Consider the following 18088-nt stretch of genomic DNA (forward strand, 5'->3'; position numbering starts at 1 on the left):
AGTGCACTTCTCTCGCTCTATTCCTTATTAAATTCAGAACAAGAATGTCTCATTCAATCCTGTCAACACTTTCTGGGATACAGAGACGTACAATTGATAAAATAACAGACTCTGCTAGAAAAGCACTCATGGAAGATTTTGTCCTCAATCATCTTGGTTTAAATCATATCACGAGAGAAGATTTCATACAATTACACATTAGAGGTATGGCTAAAACTCTATTTCCGGAAGGTAAAAACGTGACAACACTGGTAGCAGATGGAATATATATACATGTACAATAGAATAGTAACTATTCTTTTTAAAAGCGTTCTTTTTCTATGCAAAAAGACAGGCCTCTAATCAAGCCCATACTGAAGGTAGTTAGTACTACTGGGCATATTTTGGATGTCTGCTCCTTACTTTGCTGGCGAGAAAAATAATGATGCCAATATATTGAATAGTCTGAGGAAAGAGAGAAGTTTTCTACTTTTAAAATGGTCAGAAGATGTTACGATTATAGACCGAGAAATTCCGTAAATCAACAACTTTGGAAGAATACGGATTGATACCGAAAATGTCTTATTTTTTTTTTAAACAGGAAGGCAACATGATAAGTGCGAATGAATCCAGACTTGTGACCAAAAATCCATTGGATTGGTTTAATTAAAACATGGAAAATGCTGACCAATATTTTTCCTAACATTCAAATACCATACATCAGAGACTACGTAAGAATTATATCCGCACTGTATAATGCTTACCGACCATCTCGAGTTCAAGTCATCACTAGATGATGAAATAATTGTTCACAGAATGCTCGCTTTGTCTGAAGAACCTAATGATCTTCTAAAGATTATAGAAGATGAAATGGTTCAGAAAAACCACCATTTGAGAGAAAATACAGATAACATCCATTAGAGACTTTCCGCATTTAATACTCCAAGATCATCATAGAATAACGATTGGGATTTATCAAATAAAGCAAGCGGCGCGGCGTCTTATACACGAGAACAAATGGCGGAAGATAGTGATTATGTGTGTTATGTGCACAAACAAGAAGCAGATATTTTAAGGGTTAAGTTGCAATTTCGATACTTTATCCAAGTAATACCAACTTTGGATTCGGTATGAGAAGGATGACTTTAATCCTATCAAAGATTGTCAATGCAAAATGAAAGTACCGACTGTAAGATGCTGTGCTCACATTGCATCTGTTCTGTGATACCCAGGACTACTATAAATATATGGAAAATAAATCTCAATACCACGGTGATGCTTATCCAGAATATGAAATAGATGCTTTTTGGTCCGAAACAGAATCGGTAGATGAGAAATAAAACATAAAAGTACATTCAAAATATTTATTTCCGAATAAATATAGTAACTCCATTGTTCCGTTTAAGCTGCAATCATTTGGATTGAATCTATTATAATTGACCTGAAAATATAGATTTTCGAGTTTGGGCAAAAACTGGAGACCGAAATCGGTCCTTATAGGTCCTCACCTATTTTATAAAAAATACGTAGGCAATAATTTTTTAAATGAACAAATATATGTTTTCTTTACACATAACTTATGGCATTATTACTTATTGTTTGAGATCGTTAATTCGGGAAAAGCAAGAATTCTTTCAGTCGACCGACAGTAATTGTCATTGAACGCACGCATAAAGTGAGCTCGTGATTTCATCTCGAGCATGATCTTAATCCTCGTTAAAATCATCGATTTGGCATTCTTTGTTCTTTTTAAAACAATTCGGTACACGCAAACAAGCTCCGGCAACGGACAATCGAAAGTTCTAGAACAATTCAATTGTCGCACGCGAGCGCCGCGCTCCGACGAATACGTCACGCGCTGTCACCAATCCCACGTACGGATTTTCTGTCTCGCATGACTGTTACGTTGAACGTCGTTAGAAAAGAATCCAAAGCGCCAATCAATTTTGTACACCTAATGCCACGTAATAATTACGATTGTGGCAAAATTTTATTGGATTTTTCCCAAGAAGAAAGCCCAGACCGAAAGCAATAAATGCTTCGATCTCGCCGTCCTCCTTCTTAGAGTCAAAAAAGTTCTTAGAGTTCTTAGAGTCATAGTCTTGCTACTATATCGCTTCGTAAAACCGCCGTGCTAACCGCTTAGTGAAACTTAGAATCATAGTCTCGCTACTATATCGCTTCGTAAAACCGCCGTGCTAATCGCTTAGTGAAAACCGCTATAAAACGAATCTTTTCGAGAAGTGCCGAGAAAATCGCCGAGATTTTCAATCACCACGATTCCAAATACAATTTGGTAAAGGTGACCGAATTTAATATTCTGTTAATCTAATATTTAATTAATTATATTTTCTGAATTTGTAACTGTGCATATTAAAGAAATTCTTTTGTTAAATTACAAAGAAACGGAATTCTCTTTACTGTCACGCCTCATATCAACCTTGTGCCGTTTTCTCACTCGAATCTTTCCGCGCGGTGCATTCCCGCACATTTTCTGGTCCTTCGAGTCGGATGTGATTCGCAGGAAATATCGTTAGACAAACGCCGCATCACTTTAAAAATTTCACGTCAGCGCTCTCGCTCTGATTCGCTCTCGCACACTTATATATAAATAAGTATTAGGATATTACGATTATCAAAAAATTTATGCTTACGTATTTTTTACGAGATATTTAATATATCATATCAATTATATGTGCTAAAGAAATATACCTACAATATCTCGTAAATTATTGATTATTTTATATCTCTAACTTAATATTTTTACATGCGGAATAATTATAAAGAAATCATATTGTGTAAAAAACCAAAAAATTCCATTTTAAAATGCGCAAATAAACATATCGTCCTTTTCATTGTATCTCTCACATCAGTATCTAGAAAAAAATAACGAGATCATATTAGGCTCCTCTCGAAGCAGTTGCATTTTCATAGAAAAAAATTTTTTTTATACTACTTGAAATATATTGATGTGAAAGTTAAATTGAGACATTCTCTATACATATATATATATATATATACATGCGCGTACATGTGTGTACACACTTCTATTAAATAATTATTACATCATAATCCATATATATTGATTGTGATCCTTAGCTCCTGTTATTCGCTGATGCACAAAGATGGATCTGTTTTGTCTTTTGTAATCTGCACTACTTTCGAACAGATCAGAATGTAATACACGTAAACATTCATTGATTCGATGAAATCTGGAGCTTATGGATCTAAATTAAAAAAGAATTAATCATATCTTTTATTAACATTATAATATATGCATTATGTATTAGGTGTTGGAATTAATTCGTAGCGTTTTTAATGAAAGAATGTTATTTATTTCACATGAGCATTAAAAAATACATTAATGAAAGTACTTCCCATCACTTGTAAAACGCTACGAATTAATTCCAACACCTAATATAAGCATATTAACACTAATTTCGTTAATAAATAATTATAAGTCGGACTAAATTAGAGTTTTATTATTTACTTGTTATGTTTCAATACTATATTTTATACATGTATGAGGAGCAGAATTTCAAAATGAGTTTTGTCCAAAATTTATAATTCAATTTCAGTCGTTTTAAACCATAATTCGTTTACAGATAATGAAAAAGAAAGCCACCAGAAAACTACGCGCTTTACAGAAAATAACAATGTTTCAATCAGTAAGCTAAGAAATGTTAAACAAAATTGCTAAACAATTGCTAAAAACATTGAACAAATGCACTTTGTTAAGGGGGTTTTTGCGTTTTATGGATAAAAAATATTAATTATTTTTGTTGTTTTTAAAAGCTTATCGTCTCAAGAATGTCCCACAAAAATATTTTATGGAAGAAACAAAAATTGTCCAAAATAAACGAAATGTTATGATATCTGGGGTCTCATGATCGATTCTAATAGAGCGTATCAACCAATTGCTATAACCGGCGCTCGTCATTATTTATTTTCAATCTTTCAAAACCATTCTAAAACGTTTCTATTCTATAGAAAAAAGTTTCGTTCTCATCTAAGCGTTACTTTCGTTTCTAATGAAAAACGGAGCAATACTTGTACTAAAATATAATATTTCAAAACTTTATTCGCTTTTTTTCTCCGGGAATTTCGAATATGGTCATCCAAAAAAAATGAAAGTCCGACCGACTTCTACTTTTACGGTTATATTCAAAGAACATGTCATTATCGCCCATACTAGAATTAACAATCTACGTTAATTTTTTCTATTTTTTTGAAGGTCAAATAAATGAAAAAATGTAAGGAAAATGCGAATTTTCCTCACATTTTTCCAAACTATAATAAATATTTTTTGAAACTGTTGCCATTTTGAAAATATGCATATAATATTAATTATTCTAGTTCGGGCTAGAATTACAAGTCCATTTATTATAAGAAAATATTTTACTTTTGCTGTGATACCAACAATACGATCTGTACCTCGATCGCCGATTTACTGTATTCGCAGTGCATACTTAATTTCAGTGCCATCTTATTACTATTCTATAAAAAATTAACACTACAAAAAAAATATATATATATATATTAATATATAAGCGTATATTGTATACATTTACTTGTATTTTTGACTATATTCAAATTTTTATTTATTATAAAAATTCTCAAAGGATGCCTTCAAAATCGATTCTCAAACATAAAGACTCCTTAAAGAACCTTTTGTTAACGTATCTTTGATTAAAGGATCATTTTTCTTTTTTTTTTTTTTTTTTTGAAGTTTCTTTTCAGATATCCCACAGGATATTCGGAAAATTCGTTATCCGGATAATTAGATAATTAGATATACAAAAAGAATTTAACGACGGATAATCCAATATTTTGTATCCCTTCACACATTATGCGAAACATCCCTAAATAATAATATAAATTAATTAATTTTGTGTTAATATTCAGTACTACAATACACGTCCGGTCACTGGTACGTTTACCTTAACATTCATTTTTATAAGAAAAGTGTAGAAATTTCCAATTTCAATAACTTTTTGTAAAGACTTTGTACCTAATATTTTCTTGATGAAAACGCACAAAAATCGTTGAAAATCTATAACAGTGAATTCCAAACATCATGTCATTTCGTCATATTCCAATTTGAAATTGTGAAGTTACAGCTCTCATGCTCATCCCTTCATAGACGTTAATGCATTAAAGGCGAATCGCGGGGACATTTGGGAAGAGCGTAAAAATTTCACAGCAGAAACAAGTTTTATACAATTGCGCCTCCGGGACCGTCTAAATATTTGCATACACTACGAGCACAAAGATGAAACTTTTATACGGAACTTTTATACGAATTTTTTGAAATGCATTTATATAAGTTCTTCGATGTAAGATGCTTTGGATGTGGAAGTTTGTTCTATTGCGGAGGCATAACGTCTGATTCAATTGTATCATAACTACTTATCGATATGCGGCGCGGATCTCTCTTACTGTCAGGGACGAAAGTTACTTTTACTATTAGTTTATAATAGCATCTTCTATGATTTTACCATTACCTTTTATGTTTCAATTTTATCATTATATTTGCCGTTACTTTTTTATGACGTATTATATTAGGTGTAGTAAAAAGAAATCCATTATTTTTCCAATAGATGACTTTAGCAATCTGTATCACGCGTAGACGAGGTACAGATTACTAAAGCCATCTATTGCAAAAATAATGGATTTCTCTTTACTACATCTAATATGTCAAAATCAAGTTCATTAGAGGTGGAAATTTTGACCGAATGTTTATTCGATTACATTACTCAACATTTACTTCCTTAGCAGCGTTTTTTAAAGATTGTACTGAGAGAAATGATTTTGTTATAGGAACAAATCAAGGGAAAGTAAATATGATTTGTTAAGAAAACGTTCGATTTCTTACGATTGCAAATTAATTCGTCAATGTAACAAATAATCAATAGTATCGCTAGCAAATAAGAGACTCATATATATATATATATATATATGCAATATATATATATATTGTATATATTAGGTGTAGTAAAAAGAAATCCATTATTTTTACTACACCTAATATAATGCGTAAGAAATTCACTAGATATACGCACAACAGAGATACCAACAGCGTCAGTGACAGGGCGAAAGTCTACCAACGGAGGAGAGAACAGACCTGGGATCGAGACGAGGAGCGCCCTGATATTTTTCTCTATTGTCGTCAATTGTTTATACACACACATATACAGGGTGTTCAAAAAGTCCCGGACCGAGTGAATAACATGAAAAAAAAAAATTTTTTGAAAAAACGCCGAAACACGTGAAACGATTTTTCAAAAAATCTATCTTTTGAGAGGGGTTGCGACCCCCCGCCCCCAATGGGGCACGTGGGGTACGAGGGGGGTCGAAAATCTTAAATAGCAACATAGGTCAAGTGGGGGCTCATTTGAAAGGTCTTTTCGAGACGAATCCAAAATACTGCGCATAGAGGGCACTGCGATCATTTTCGGCGGAGTTATTTGATTTTTAAGATGTGCGTGTTCTCTGAGGAGCCATGTTATCTTAAATGTAGGAAAAATCCACGACGTTGAAGGAAAAAGAAAATAACCACAAAAACAGCGATAAAGATGCTTGATTTCAAAATTACAGAGATGAACTACGACAAAACAGCTTTATCAGGGATGAAAGTTACATAAAGTGTAAAATAATAATGACTCAATGATTTGAACTTTTGACTTCAAGTGTCTTTATTGGCATTCAAAAACGTGACCATTGATGTACATGTGTGACAACAAATACAGTGTGTTTCATGTACAAAAAGTCTTGCGTAGTGTTTTGGATTCGTCTCGAAAAGACCTTTAAAATGAGCCCCCACTTGGCTTATGTTGCTATTTAAGATTTTCGACCCCCCTCGTACCCCACGTACCCCATTGGGGGCGGGGGGTCGTAACCCCTCTCAAAAGATAAGTTTTTTGAAAAATCGTTTCACGTGTTCCGGAGATTATCGAAACACTAAATTTTTTTAATGTTTCTGAGTCAAAAATCTTCAAAATTGAAATTTCCCCCCAAAAGTGAACGCAGCGCCTTCTATGTGTAGTGTTTTGGATTCGCCTCGAAAAGACCTTTCAAATGAGCCCCCACTTGACTTATGTTGCTATTTAATATTTTCGACCCCCCTCGTGCCCCATTGGGGGCGGGGGGTCGCAACCCCTCTCAAAAGATAGATTTTTTGAAAAATCGTTTCACGTGTTTCGGCGTTTTTTCAAAAAATTTTTTTTTTCAAGTTATTCACCCGGGACTTTTTGAACACCCTGTATATAAAAGTCATAGACGGTTGCATCTCAAATCATAAGAAATTGACCAATTCTTATATTTGATTGTACTTGATCGATTTCCTACGACTTAAGGTGACTCCACGGTAACCTACGAATTCTACGAGTATGTAAACGAAATCTATCCAAAAGATAGGTTAGATTGTATGTAGTTTGCTTCTGTTACTAATAATTGGTTGGTATAGCAGACTAGTAGCAATCACAACAACAAAATTTGTCACATATTTATCGATCATTAAAGGTATTGGTAGCTTGTTAAATTAACAAAATCTTTTCTCTCAGTGTGTCATCTTTTATAAATGTTACCAATGAAAAGTAGAGATTAATTATTTATTTTAAATAATTATTGTTTAGTACAATATATTTTTAAAACTCAAAATAAGTATTGTATATACATGTTTTGTATAGACAATACAGAAAACATATTGTACTTATGTCATCAAGCATTATGTTGTCAAGGTTATGGTCATTGACTTCCATTTTTTATATTATCAAAAGGTCTTTATGTGTTTCACATTGTAAACATTTTGACAAGATCAAAATAACTTACAAAGTAAATGTATACACAATGTATACACAAGTACAATACTAACCCAAGGATAGCTGCAGAAATCAGAGCACTTAAGATAATGACGTTTGATGGATAATAAGTCAGAAACGTAAAACGCATCACAGAAAAAGGACTGATGAAATTTATGTCATAATTAAGAACAAAGAAAGCAAGAAAATTCTATTGTGCTAATTGATAAAAAATGACATATGCAATCCATCCAATTATTATTTGAATGATCAAGTTACATAGTCTTTGGTATTCCTTTGGCGCTCCGAGAACTTCCAATGTGTCGTCTACTATAGCAAGTTCACGTAAGCACATTTTCAATTCCTTTAAAAAAATATATATTATAAATTTATATATTTGAGTAAAAATTGTTATTGCAAGAAATGTACAAGAAATGTGACAAATAAAGAGTTATATTATAATAATGTAAGCATCAAAGTGTGTGTGTGTGTGTGTGTGTGTGTGTGTGTGTGTGTTAATCTGTCCAAAACTTTTTGTTTAATTTAATTTATTGCTCTATGAAAAAGATTTCGTGTTAACAGAATAATAGATATGAACATAAAATACAATAGATTACAATTTGCAAATGGTTAGGCGTTAGTAAAACTGCTGTCACAAAGTCTACTAGCAACAAAAACCAAGAACTAATAAGGGACACTAGACAACTCAATAATTTAAAAAATTCTAAAATTATGTGTATAAGTAAAATAGTTTATACGTAACACAAAACTATTTTTTGTTTGTTCAGAATTACAGCTTTAGGAGATAAAACACTCTTTTGGAAAAAATCGGTTTTTTTTTTAAGTGAATATCGTTGAAGAGATACGCTATGAGAGATACGAAAAAATTTCTGGAATATAATTTGAATGGTGTCATTTTAAGATTACAATAAAAAAAAATTTTTTTAATTATTTATTTATTTTATATCCCGACTCACACTCTTATTTAAAAAATGTTTTTAATTTTTATATAACGCAAATCAAAAAGCATTTGACGCTGAAAACAACGATATTATAGTTATATTCCGAAAATTCATTTTCCAAATATGAAAATACCTATAACCATAACACCATAACCTAATATCATATAACAACAACTATTAAAATTTGAGCTTTTATGTAACAACAGCAGCAACAGTAATAATAACAGTGTTTCAAATCTAAAATCAGTCAAATATTTTTATGATATATGTATAAAAGAATGTACAAAATACTTCAGATAATTAAAAACAAAGTATAAATAAAGAAATTGTTATTTTTAAAAATATTGTTCATTTAATTTTGGCTTTTGATAGAGCAGTTGCAATGTACTTGAAAAAAAGAAAAGATATTGTATCAACAGTAATTCCGCACGAACAAAAAATAATTTTGTGTTACGGACAAACTACTCTATTTGTACATGTTATGGCTAAACCCTTGGAAATTTAGTCGAGGAGACAATGAAGGAGAATGGAGAGGGTACGGAAGGACGGTCAGACTCAATCTCACAGGTTTACGCGCAGAGGCGAACGCATCTTTTCCTGTGAGTCGTATGCATCTTTTCCTGTGAGTCGTACGCATCTTTTCGGTTCCAGAATATGGGTCAACGTCCCGAAGAGACTCTATGACACCTGTTCCAATTGCGAACATCCTACTTTTTGGGTAAAGAAACTTAATCTTTTTGATCTGAGACTGGACCTCGTGCAATCTCAGGTAGTAGAGAGAAAGAAATGCGAATGGTTTAAAAAATAAATGGGAGCTGGCAATCTTCATTTATAATATAAATCACTTACATTTATTTAAGAAAATTTAAGTTTATATAGAATATGTATACACACACACACACACACACACACACACACACACACACATATATGTATAATATATATATGTATATTTACATAATATATAAAATAAGGACTTATCATTATCAATGTAGTTACGATATATGTATGGTAAAAATCGAGTGTCGAGTTAGTTAATTTAGTTATGGAGGTGTGCGCGCGTGCGTGCGTATACAGGGAGATATGGATGGAATGACAGGCCGACTTACTGTTCAGCTGCTTGGTCCACGAGATCTCGGATAGATAACGGTTGAAGTGAACGAGGCGGCCCGCTATCCACGCAAGAGCGTCAGGAGGATAGTCGCAATGGCCAGTAACTGAGTGATCTTAATAATAATTTTGATACATTTGCGTAAAGATATGCGAATTGACGTGAACGGGTTTACTAACACGTTTTTACTAACTGCACTAACGTGAACCGAGATAAGCTAATTTCTGTACTGACGCTCTGCGCTTCTGCGGGACTTCTATTTATATCCCGAAAAAAGGATGTAATGCCCTTTGTCTAGGATGCAAGAGTTAATTCTAATGTCACGCGAGGTTTACAATTTTTATAGCGTCCTATCGTCGTAGTGTTGTTAATCTAAAGTGCATTAGGTTTTGAGAAGAAAAGAAATGATTTATGTTTTCCTTTAAAGAGGCAAGATTGCTTCACGGATTGCTTCGGATAACGAATTCTGTTATCCTCGCAGAAAATATGACTAAGTAAACAGACGGTTACCATGCACAACTAATTTTGCGGGCAGGGCAATCATTGTCAGTCGTGAATCCGATCTTAGATCGAATGCTATCGTGGGAAGTTATCCCATGCGTTTTATGACTTTTTAAGCGCGATGTGGCGACTGTTTTCTTAAGATAAAATTATTGTCAGTCTGGGACGACAAAGCAGGAATTTTTATTATTGAGTGACTTCGGTGCATTTATAATGTCTTCTGCAATCTTGTCACTTTTCGGGCCTATAAAGTTGTTATTCCTTCCGGGTTGATTGCCGCGTTTATGAGTTTTCGCGAACCTCCGGTCCCTCTTTTCAATTCTGTCAGACCGTTATGAAAGGACTCCACTCGAATCTCGTAGACCATAGTCGCGACGTGGAACCGATTTTTTCGAAAGAAAAGATCGTGACATCTATAGGACATAACACACACAATGTTTCAGAATTTTCTGAATTTTTGAGTTTCTTGGTCTTCCTTATAAGACAGCGATACAATAAGTAGTGAAGCAATAGTTAAAATCATACACACATACACACACGCGGGGGCAAGCACTTCACATATCAGTTACATTAATTTCTCTTAGTTGTGATGGAAGCGATAACATGGTGTGTCCAGTTTGCGAGCGTCTCCCTCTCTCTCTCTTTCTCTCTCTCTCTCTCTTTCTCTCTAAATCTCTCTCTCTAAATCTCCGCCGTCTATTTCAATGAGTGTCACTTAAGAGACAAAGCTTCTTTCCTTGTTTGACAAATAACATGATGCATCTTAAGTTCTGTTTCTATAGAAAGAGAAACCTAAAGTGTGATAAACAAGGAAATTCGACACTAATTTCACGATGCAAGACAGGTCAGTATTCATATTTGATTCTTGCATTTAAGACAATCTTGTCATTTAAATTCAATCTTAAGATGTCATCAATTCGAGGACTGTATTAGCATCGTAAGATATTATTTAAGATAGTTTTAAAATAAAAACAGACTATGAATATTGCTTCATGTTTCGCGTTTCACAGTTGATAGCCTTTGTCTCTAACATAACATCCATAAAAACCCTGACGGAAAAATTTCTATGCCAAAGTATGTGAAAAAATACGTCTTTCTACTTCTACAACTGTGGCATAGGATCGCATTGTTAAACAAAGAAATAACTACGCCAAGCTACGCGTAAGATGTAAAATGGCGTACTTGGATCTAGTTAGATATAGAAAATACGCCAAAGTATGCGCAATTAATAATCATTACTTCCTGAACTATGCGTTTCTGTGCCGAACTACGCTAAACTAATATTTATTCTTTCGTAGTGTTTTAAGAAAGTATGCCATTCTACGCTTTTTTGCGCGGAATTATACTCTATAATCTGATAGTTGAGCACAAAAATAACAACGACGTGTATTTATTTAAAAAATGTAAAATGGCGTATTTGGAAGAATAGATAGAGATGCTTGCAAACTGAACGCAGCAAGTATGCCAAAGTACGCGCAACTAATGATCATTACATCCTGAACGCGCTTCTGTACCGAACTCCTATAAATTAATTTTCATTTTGTTGTAAGTATTCGAAGAAAGTTCTACGTTTTTGTACGCAGAATCACACTCTACAATCGAACAGTTAGGCACAGAAATAACTATGTCTATCTACGCCAAGTTACGCGGTTGCGGACGAAAAAATCGTTTCCTGAGGTATGTGGACTACATGGCTGAAAAGTCCCGGGATTTGTAATGAAAACAAGCGTTTTTTGGGCAAAGTTATATTTATTTCTCAACATAGTTGTCTTCGAGGGCGATACATTTGGTATAGCGATTTTCCAACATTTCGATGCCCTTTTTGTAGTACGAAACGTCTAGGCCTTCGAAATACGCTTCGGTTTCCGCGATGACTTCCTCATTCGATGAATCTCTTTCTCTGGAGCCACCGCTTGAGGTTTGGGAACAGATAATAATCGCTGAGGGCCAAGTCTAGAGAATACGGTGGGTGAGCAACCAATTCGAATCGTAATTGGTCCAATTTAACTATTGCTTTCAAGGACGTGTGTGACGGTGCGTTATCGTGATGGTACAGAACTTTTTTCTTCGCCATTGGGGCCATTTTTTCTTTATTTCGTCGTTCAGTTTGTCCAATAACGCTGCATAATACTCTCCCGTAACTGTTCTTCCCTTCTGCAGGTAATCAATGAAGATTATACCATCCCAAAAAACGGAGGCTATAACCTTCCCGGCCGAGCGTTGGTCTTTTGGCCGCTTTGGTCGGCTTTCGTGGCTTTTCAGCCACTCTGCAGACTGCCTATTGGACTCAAGCGTATGGTAATGGACCCACGTCACAAAACGTCGAAAAAAGTCCGCTCGATTACGCTGCAACAATGCCAAACCGGCCATTGAATCATCAACGCGCTGTTGTTTTTGGTCGATGGTCAGCAAACGCGGCACCCATCGTGCCGATAGTTTTTTCATCTCCAAAACATCGTGCAAAATGTATCCCGCCCGTTCTTTTGAGATGCCCACGGCCTCAGTTAACTCGTGCAACTTCAATTTACGATCACTCAAAACGATTCGATGCACTTGCTTTGCGATTTCTGCATTCGTAGCTTCTTTTAGCCTTCCAGAACGAGGTGCTTCTTCGGTGCTTGTACGACCCAAAATTAATTTAAATTCACTAAACCACCGATAAGCTGTTGTTCTCAAACGAGCAGATGTGGGTTAACATTTCTGCAACCATTTTAATGATTGTTCAGAAGTTTTTCCCATCAAAAAACAATGTTTGATCAAGATGCGATATTCCTGTTTTTCCATTTTTTTTACGAAGGCGAAAGTAACGCCACTTAACTGTAGCTTGTAAACGAATGAACGAAATGTCATGAAACTTCATACATAAACTAGTGACAGATGAACCTCTCGAAATGAATCATGTTCATTTTCTAGTGGCGCCACCTATTGAAAAATCCCGGGACTTTTCAGCCCATGTAGTACTTTTTAATTTTTTCGTTTGTAACAAAGTAAGCCATTCTACGCCATTTTACGCAGAATTACTTTTACTCATCCATAAACATTATGCATCTTCGCCGACAGAGGGCCGCGGCGAAGATGCATAAACTCATAAATAAGAATCACTTGAGAAAGTATATAAGCAGCGCAGTATTTTGCATGTGAAGTAAGCTCTCAAAGTGCTTTAATATTAAAGTACTATTGCTACGAATTCTAATTCCATCATGACAGCAACGTGATCTTGAATTCATGCCAAATGAGTTACCATTATGTGACTTTAAATAGTACAGTGTAAATGTATCCTACGCTGAGGATACAGTTTTGCGTAAGATGGTGTAAATCTTTGGCATAGGAGTAAAATTCTACGCCAAACCTATTTCCATGGTTCATTCGCTTAGATGTAGTTTTTAACGTAGTTAAGCGTACTTTCGGGCATAATTAGGCGTATTTTCTGACGTAGTTTGCCGTAGTTTGGCATTACTTTATATGATTAAGTTATTGATTAAGAGCCGGAATGTAGACGACATCGTGGTAATCAAATAACGAAGTAACGAGTAATTAAGAAGTGAGGAGTTTTAAAAGCAAGAAAGGATGTGACGAAGGGGATAAAGAAGACGTAGATGGGCGTAAGCAGTCCGACACTTGATGGCCACATGTGACTCGAATGCCCATGAAGAGTCAATCTGAACACCAAAAATCTTAATAGAGAAGGAGTGAGGAATTGAAACAGAGTTAATAGAAATATTAAAGGATTGAATACGGGATATAATGTTGAAGAACCGACAATTAGCAAGGATGATTTAGAGGGATTTTATAGATGCAGTGAATTATTAATAGAGAAACATCATTCGGTAATAAATTTTAGATTTTTATTTAAAGCAGAACAAGCTGCAAAAGCATCGAATGGGTGAAAAAATTTGAAAAGAACTATATCATCTGCGTACATGAAGAGGATAGAGAAATATTAGACAAATCAGATATAAATATTAAAAAATAAAATTCCGTGAATGAAACTCTGAGGTACTCCAAAAAAAAACGGCACAAGAAGAAGAAGAAAGAGAAAAAGGATTATATTTGAGGACTTTTTTTGCTGCGTGCAATTTGTAAGAAACGAGCAGATTAGCGAGAGAGCCGGCATGGGAGAGACTGCATAGTTTAAGTTTGACTAAAAAAGATCATGGTTAACAGTATTGAAAGCTTTTTATAAAAACGTTTTATAATTTTGTATTTGCCTATAATTGTAAATTTAAGATTCTTTTAATGCTCTCAATTAAAAATACTATTAAATAAAAGATAAGTAATATAAGATTAAGTATTATTATATAGGGAGTATATATTTCAAAATTTGTACCTTAAAATGACAAAAGGTAATGGGAATTATTGTGTAGATAAGAACCAATTCGATGATTCGATTGATGGATATTCGGTCATAATTCTGCATAACATATATTATATGTGAATAGTAATAAAAGTATGTAACAGAGCCCCATTTGGCCAAAGCATATAGACAAGAAAAATATGCCCTAGGTTGTCTAAGAGGATATTCAAACATACCCAAATTGCAAAACGATCCAATAATCAATAATGGTGCCAGCGCTCTTTCTAGCGTCTCTGTCATAGTTTCCGAATCATCTGTTAGTATTTTAACTGAAGTTTAGTTTTTGCTGCACGAGACACAGACACATTTTAATATTTTTTACGAGATTTTCAGAAATAGTTTTTACAGTGTCTCTAGGAACTTTGTGAGAACTACACTCTAAGATATATACACTGTGGTATGACGTATTTATATGCCGTTTAATCAGCAAGTACTGAACAGCAGAATCGACATAGATAATCTAGATTAGATTGCCTTTCTTTTCGCGGAATTTTTATTTAAAATACGTATTAAGGCTACTAGATCGGCTATGGATCGTTCTTGAGAGAAAAATTCATATTTTTATGCAGAAGGATATCAAATTAATTAAATATTTAATAGTAATGATTGATCATAAAGATTACATTATGGACAATTTTATTTCTATACCGTTTTATACGTTTTAATTTTGATTATGGAGTAATGACAATTATCCACAATATTAGACTCCATGTACTTATTGCGAATTAATTTACCAAATGTTTTATCTTTTTGGGATTTAATTTTATCCAAACATGATATTGACTTCACTAAATCTACTGCTACTTACTCCTGTAAAAGCCATAAAACAATTCTTATGATGTTACGCTTTCTATGAATTTTTGTAGATACATATCCTAGTTTATGTCTCACGTTTTGTTAGTTAACAATATTAATAAAACGTGCAGCGCTATTGCTAAATAAAAAAAAATTGACACTTGAAAAAGACAAAACAAATGCTAAAGAATTTTATGATATGCATTATTTAATATATAAAAAATAAAAAATACTATAATTATTTAAATATAATGTGTGATCGGAACTGTGCCTGCTGATCCGCATTTAATGCTTTTACCTTATTATTACAAGCACAAATGATTGTAAACGTAACTATTTTGCAACATTTTGTCTTTATTCTAAGAACAAACATGCTTAATGGATGCTTTTTACTTGCATGGCTTCTAACGACACGTGGAGACTTAAGTTGAATATTTTAATAAAATATTTGATATATTGAAAATATGCGCACAATATGATTTTATAATGTAATGTAAAGGTAAGTACAATTATTCTTATAATGATAATATAATTTATTAATGTAAGACGTGATGTCAATTTTACTATTATTTTTTATTTTTATTTTTATTCTCAAAATATTTTTATATATGTGTATACACAATTTTATGTACTTACATGTATGTTATTTTCATAAAATAAAAGGTTTATACAATATACTACAAATAAAATTTGATTTCCGTTAATTGTTTTGCCTTTAATTTTTTAAATTCACAATAGAAATTTAGATATATTAAGGGGATGCTGGAGTGTCCTGTTTTATCATTAAATTTTAAAAACGCCTTTCTCGTAACTGAGTTTATGGATTGAAAAATCCTTCTCCACAATTAAAGTATCGACAACAACGCAAGTCGCCAGCTACATTTGAATACGAAAAACGAAAGAAAATTAAAGACTTACAGTTTTGTTATCGGCTTCTGTAGTCAACACATCACAATATGTATTGCATATAAGAGTTTCAGATCTTGCACGTTCATGAAAAGTAGCTGGCGAATTGCGGAAAACCGAAACGAACAATCCTATGCTTTTAGAAACGCGATAGGAGTTTTAGTATAAGAAAAAGGCGTGTACAAAAATTTCGTTTGTATATTACGAGTGAAATTGACGTGTAGCCATGAAACTGAGCAGTATTTTAGTTCCGCGATATTCCGACAGCGGCGCTGTCATGAAAAGTGCGTCGCTGAACCATAGAAATGATCTGAATTATCGACCTACTCAGGCCCATATCAATCAAAACGTGCCCTGGTCAAAGTTTTTTCTTTTGAGAGGAAAAATAATAAAATTAATATGATATTAGTTATTTCAATTTTGTTGAAATAATTTCTTCCTAAACAAGAAACATACCATATTATTTACATATGAATACAAATGAAGATAATTATTTTAATTACACTGTTCTGTCTTTTACATACATTTTATTTAGTAAATTATTGATGCATATATATAAAATAACATATACATATATATATATATATATATATATATATATATGTATATGTATGTATGTGTATATATATGTGTGTATATATATATATATATATATATGCATATATAATAGCATACATACATACGCGTGTGCGTATGTATGCGTGTGCGCGCGCGCGCGTGTGTGTGCGTGTACATATATACAACACATGTTTAAACTTTATTTACTGAATTATTTACACATGCATATATCAAGGTTCGGAATGTGATGTGTTTCGGTTGAGCTTTCTTTCTGCTCGGATGTCGGAACGACAAGCGGCAATCTCGTAACAGACGTAGCATATAAATGAAATTTTCGAATACACTTTGTTCTTATACTAAAACTCGTAACTCGTTTCTGCAAGCATAGTATTGTTCTTTGAGGTTTTCTGTAAATCGCCAGCTACTTATGCAAGGTCTGAAATTATTGTATACAGCACATTTTTGACTCGGATGTCGAGTCTTAGTAAGAAGCGCCATTCCTCCTATCGGTCGCGCGCAAACGAAGTAGTATTGCTATTCAACTATAGAAATGGATTGAACCATTGTAAATAAATCAGCAATATATTATCAGCCGGGAACACCATAATAATATATTTTTGTATATATAGAAATATATATCAAGTTGTTTAGAGAAGGAATCATGCGTTCTTGATGTATCGATGATGATGCCAGAATCGATAGAAATCACATTCTTGAATTGCAGAACGAATTATTGAAACAGAAGTACGACAGAGTGAGACAGAGAAAAAACAAAAAAGGATAGAAACTCCGATTGTAATCGGTGAGACTTCGCATGCCGAGCTGGGCTCGTCGAACGAAACAGCGAGTCTATCCTTCAGAGTCTCTCTCTCTCTCTCTCTCTCTCTCTCTCTCTCTCTCTCTCTCCTCTCCTCTCCTCTCCTCCCCCCCCATCTCTCTACGGTCGCTTGTTTCTAGCGACCGAAAATGCTTTCTGGAAAATTTCGGCCGCTCAATGTGTATAATTAAGAGGAGAAGGAACATTATAGATAAAATATAAGTTTTAATAAATTATGCTAATCCTATATCCCTCCAATTTATGTATAATAGCAAAAATAATTTCAAAACACGAATTTACGGGATA

At 33.6% G+C, this 18088-nt stretch overlaps 1 long non-coding RNA gene across 2 annotated transcripts; it reads right to left on the reverse strand.

Moving 5' to 3' along the window:
- Window positions 1-2156: 2156 nt before the first annotated feature.
- Window positions 2157-15691, reverse strand: LOC147906941 (uncharacterized). 2 transcript variants are annotated; one of them, XR_015548012.1, is made up of 5 exons: window positions 14883-15691; window positions 14680-14763; window positions 7853-8142; window positions 3045-3206; window positions 2157-2855 (listed from the first exon to the last, which is right to left on the reverse strand). It is a non-coding gene; the product is annotated as an uncharacterized LOC147906941 (long non-coding RNA). The 2 variants fall into 2 exon arrangements; XR_015548011.1 differs by having other exon boundaries at window positions 14680-15691.
- Window positions 15692-18088: the final 2397 nt, after the last annotated feature.

This window comes from Acromyrmex echinatior, chromosome 17 (genome assembly GCF_024713525.1).
Source record: "Acromyrmex echinatior isolate Ae372 chromosome 17, ASM2471352v2, whole genome shotgun sequence".
Lineage (NCBI taxonomy): Eukaryota > Metazoa > Arthropoda > Insecta > Hymenoptera > Formicidae > Acromyrmex > Acromyrmex echinatior.